This window comes from the organism of the source record quoted next, unplaced genomic scaffold (genome assembly GCF_019419815.1).
Source record: "Pyrus x bretschneideri cultivar Hongxiangsu unplaced genomic scaffold, Pyrus_bretschneideri_v1 Contig5, whole genome shotgun sequence".
Lineage (NCBI taxonomy): Eukaryota > Viridiplantae > Streptophyta > Magnoliopsida > Rosales > Rosaceae > Pyrus > Pyrus x bretschneideri.
Genome location: NW_025999787.1, coordinates 11,236,164 through 11,241,833, shown reverse-complemented (window position 1 = coordinate 11,241,833; position 5,670 = coordinate 11,236,164). Strand labels below are relative to the sequence as shown.

The window sequence follows — 5,670 nt, the reverse complement described above, 5'->3', positions numbered from 1 at the left end:
AACACATTAAAATTTCGATATGTAAGGAATTATCTTTATTAATTTTTAATTAATTTTCATTTAAATCAATCAAATTAACTGATTTAAATTAAAACAAATGAAATGAAAGCCAAATTGGGGGAGATTGGCCAAATCAAGATGGCTAAATTAAGGATGAAATATGATTGATTTATTTGATGAAGTAAAATCACAAATCAAGTCCAAATCAAGTCTTGGTTCTTTCGTTAACTAGTCAAGTCCAAAATCAAGACCAGATCAAGCTTCATTTAATCGGAGAACCTATAAATACGAGGCCCCAAGACACAGAAAAGTCTTCCCTCAAAAAACAGTCTCACACTCAAACACTCAAAATCCCAAACATTCTACACACTCAGAAGCCTCAAAAAGCTCTCTGGATTCTTTGCCATACTCGTGAAAAACCATCAAGCACCACTACACATGACATTCCTCTATCGCCACAAGTCAAACCTTGTGGCGTTCATTGGTTTGAGAGTAAGTTATTGCAACCCTCGGATCAACCATTCTACACACACTTTGCAACCCTAGAGATCGAACTGGAGGATCAAATTTTGTATCAGAGATTGTAATCCAAAATTTTACATTAATAAAAATATTACTTTGTATACGTATTCTTGTTTCATTCATCGCAAGGAAATTCAGTGTTTACATTCATATCTCTTGGAATGTGCTGTAAAAACAGAATCACGTCCCATATATAATGTTGCACAACTTAGCTAGGTTAGTGCTTCCAGGAATGTTCCATTTGACTGAAGAAAAAAATGAGTGTTTTTTTTTTTTTTTTGGCAGCCTAGCTATAAGCCACATGCCTCGTAAATTCAAATAATGTGATCCAACGAAGTTTTTTAGGTCCATGCTAAAGCTCATACTAAAAATCATAGGATTACTTTTATTCATATACTTTAGTATCTAATATTTTTTAGCAGTGTTGCAATTATTTTCGAACGCGCGGTTGATGAGATAGGTGATTTTGGAACGTACACAGACCATAGTCGACCTGTGCTTGATCAATTGTCAGAAAATGATGAGAGAAGTACTGAAATATGGTACAGTTATTTTGCATGCTTACCCATGGGGCATGCCGATTCTCCAAAAGTCGATCTGTTGTGCGCAGCTAGTTGCATCCAACTCGTATGCTTTGAGCAATTTCATGATGGACAAAGAGGATAGTTTTTGTACGTTTGTGCTATACACTCTGCGCCACCACACTCTCACTACTGGAAAAAGGGGTGGAGCTAGCTAACTTTGCTTTTGGTAGCCTTTTTCTTTCTTTCTTTACGTTTTTGTTTTTTTTGGGTATTTAATTATTATGGTTATTATTCCTTACAAAAATTATTATGGTTATTATTGTGGAGGTTGATAACATGAATGAATTCAAGTAGAATATCATTACGAACGATTAGGAAAGATTGCCAGTGGAGTACAGAGAATAATGAGTCTACATGTTATCTTATAATATTGGTACATATTTTCCTAATTTCTTTTTTGTTTTTTTTCCCAATTATTAAAGAAGCATTGCCATTATGATTTCATTCTAATAATTATTTTTAGTTCAATGATAAATTTTTTAGCGTATCGGGACACAACCTAGTATATACAGTAAGTGTAATAATACAAGTAGCTGAAAAATCTCTCTAGTTTGATAATTAAGTAACTAGCTAGGATAATCTCTACACATATTACACTATTAACAATTTGTAATACACACACACACACACACACACATATACATACCGAGGTGACTGTAAAGATGGAGGAAAGGTAGGTAGGTATGTATGTATAAGTAGTGATTAGAATTTCCTTTCTAATAAAGAAATAATAAGTTTCTTTGTTATTTGAATCTATAATACTTCAAACTGTACATAATAAGCAAGGATTTTGTTTCATTGGTAGGATTTTGTTTTGTAGTGCAAACAAGGGTAAAGGCAGTGTAGGGTTTACAAATGTTCAAACCATCCAGTATGTCATAAAATTCACATATTTACATCTCAATATATCTAAGAGTATAACCACTACTAATTAATTTTGCATCAGTAATTCTAACTTCGGAAAAAAAAAATTGCATCAGTTATAGCGTTACCTATACAATAAATTTTCAATGTGGTTGGATGGTACATCACATTTCATTATATAAGTGGAGATCAGTTTTATTTCAAGTGTCCCTCCACTTGTATAATGACATGTAATGTAACATCTCATATTTTTGAACACATTGAAAAATCTCTCTACATGTACAACCATACTTTAATTTGTTTACGTACATAACTCTAAATATATTTAAATATTTTTTTTATAATCATTATAAATTAGCTCATGTTAATAAGTAGTGTCTATTAAGTTTGATTCCCTTGATTAGTCCAACTTTAGACTTTATCATCAATTTAATTCTTGTTAAATAAGTATATACCAACTCAGTCATGCACTTGGTCAGTTGGCTGTGTAATCCGCAAGAAGGCGGCCTAAAGTCTATGAAAACTTGAACGTGCATGATTAATCTTTCTTTGATGCTACAAAAAGTTTTGACATTGTCCAAAAATTAGTTACGTGGATGTGTTGTGCAGCTTGTGCTCGTCTCTCCCTTGGTTTTTACTCTAAGATTTTTGTATTAATACAAAAGTATTATTGTACCCTCTTTTGTAGGAGAAAAATTTGCATAGCATATGAGTATATTGCTACGGTGGCATTTGGTGCCAATAAAATAAAGATATGTGTAAATTCTTTGAACAGATGTACTTGTTTCATTGCTACGGTATACCCGTATTGTGTAAGTTGTTCTTGTTAGAACTCATATGTGAGAAGTGAGTCAAAACACCTAATAAAGATATGACATAACATTTGACTAAAAGGAGATATAAAGTAATGAATGTTATACATGTTGATCAATGTATAATATAAGGTGAGAAAACTATAAGTATTGTACAAAATGATGTAGAGGACAATTATAAGGAGTTGGAAAACTGAAAGTAACTGCAACCATGATTGGTGGAGCAGTTACATCCTTATAACAAGGGTTTCGACACCCTTTCTTGGGTAAGTTACAAGGTACGATCATAGTGTGAATGCTTGTCCTATTGAGCGCAAGAGTTCCAATATGTTTCCAAGAGAAGGGAAGGTCTTAATCACATCTCAGATATCATGGCTTCATCTTCAAGTGAGTACCTTCCATTTCATTGATTGTAACTTGATGCATTTGCAGGAATTATGGTTAGTAATACTGCATGCATTTATTACAGTACGTGGTTCATATGCAATGTTGTTAACGATCCCTATATGCTTAAGTAAACATATATATACATCAAAAAGGCCTTCGGTTCTCCTTTTATAAGTGATGTACTCCTAATTGGACTTTGGAGTACAACGATATATTTTACACTAAGAGGAAGAAGAAGTTCGGCTAAATCACACAATGAGCAACCGAGACTTAACTCATCAAGATTTGTTTAATTAACATTTTGTTCAATGGGCTTATATCAAATGGCTATAAGTGCCACACACTAGCTCTCTCGTTCGGCTGAAATATATAAGCCACTTGACAAATCCCAACCAACAACACACGACATATTCAAAAAGGATTTCTCTCGTTGATCTCTTACATGTTTCAAGTGATGATACATGTAACAAATAACGAAAATTCGAACTTAAATCTCTTTAAATACATATTAAGAAGAAAAATATTACTAGATTAAAATTAATTGATATATATATATATTCTGTATTTAGTATCGGTACATAGACAATATCTAAAAAAAGAAAAAATAACTGCATAGTTTGTTCGTATATCACGCATATATATATATATATATATATATACATATTTTATTTATTGAGCTTGGATGGGAACAATGGTTTCTTATAATGTTCACACATGTAAGCTAATTAGACCATTACATATGTGCTAACATACTAAATATATATATATATATATATATATATAGGAAATTACAGATCGAACTAAGTAATAATGAACTTATTATCCCAAAAACCATTGTATGGAAAAAAATGCACGGTTATCCCATAAAAACCGGATGGACATGCATGCAAATGTGGAGTCGTTGCGCTATAGCTATGGCTTTTCTTTTTTTTGTTGAAGACTCAGTCACTGTCTCCAACTCCATCGCATATTGTTCATCTTCCTGACCTTTTCCATAACAATTTGTCCACAATAATTTGTCTGTCACGGCACTCAGAGCTACAAAATGCACGCAACGAACTGCAATATCGCATCAACAACAGGTTAATATTTCACTAATTAAATTATAATTATCATATTTGTTAGTATTACGCACATTTTGGCTAGACAATTTATGTATTATCATCATGTTTTAGCTCCCTTTTTTTCAAGCAGAAACTTGATTAATTTCCATGTATTAATTGTGTATACCAGGGAAAACATTTGTTGCACCAATTTCCCCATATTTTCTCAGCAACCAAACACAACAATCATTCAACCATCAGTTTCAAACAAGCACCCAATCCTCCCTCAACATTTCTCAGAACCTATGTTAGGGATATAAATATAAATATATATATATATATATATATATATATAGAGAGAGAGAGAGAGAGAGAGAGAGAGAGGGGCGGAGCTACAGGTACGCGGTCAATGGCGCCGGCATGGAATATTACCCTCATGCTTAAGCAATTGTCTTTTTAAGTTTCAACACCCTAAATTAAATCCTAATTTCGCCACAGTATGAAAATATAAATACACAGTTTGAATCTATATGTGAGAGTTGGAAAAAAAAAAAAAAAAAAAAAATTCTACAGCATATATGTGTATGTTCCGATTGATTTTCATTTAGCTAAAGAACTAGATAAGTAAATCCTAAAAGAATAAGTAACTCTCAGGGACGCAATTACAATTGCACTTACGTACCTGTACATATAAATGTTGTCATTCTCATCAAGGATCTTCTTACAGTAGTAACATCTATCCAGGAAATTTCCAGTATGTCCTTGATCGTTCTCCTTCATAGAGGGCGACGGCAATGTCATAATTGCCGACTGAGGCACATCATCGTCTTCGGTGAGAATCTTCGTCGGATAGCGTGGTGGCTTCATTTTCGTCCGCAGCTTCGGTGGAGGCAACGGCTCATTGAACACATTCATGTCGTCAAAGCTTGTGGATGAACGAACCAAGCGCAAGCGTTTCCCTGGCATGTTGGTGTAATTTACGTTTGGGCTTAGAGAGAAAAATATAATAGGGTTTGGCTTTTTAGTCTTTAGAGAAGATTGCTCTGGGGAGTTTGGTGTTGGAAATGGGTTGTATTGGGAGGTATATATAATCACAGTTGGTTCTTCAACTGTGATTACATATACATTTACATGTGTTGTTATATATTTACAGTGTAAGTTTCGTGTTATATCGGTTGCGAATTTGGCAGGTTTTATTTAACTAAGAGTTGTGATCCCTAGGTCAAACTTACTAACTCTACATAAAACTGTAAGTGTTAATTTTGTTACAACTAATAACCGTGGTCAAACAATACAAACTAATAAACGATCGAGAGGTTTTGTTTTTGAAAGGTTAGTATTATAGGTGGTAATTTTATTATTAGTCTAGAAATACACATTTGGACCCTTGTTGTTTTTTCTTTTTGTTTAATTTTATTGAAGTTATCTCTCTGAGTCAGAGAAAAGAACCAATATTTG

General features: G+C 33.1%; 1 long non-coding RNA gene across 1 annotated transcript; it reads left to right on the top strand.

Annotated features, from left to right (window-relative positions):
• The first annotated feature begins 2,924 nt into the window (after positions 1-2,924).
• Positions 2,925-5,432, top strand: LOC125470486. The gene is made up of 2 exons (XR_007252761.1): positions 2,925-3,169; positions 4,957-5,432. It is a non-coding gene; the product is annotated as an uncharacterized LOC125470486 (long non-coding RNA).
• The last annotated feature ends 238 nt before the right edge of the window (positions 5,433-5,670 follow it).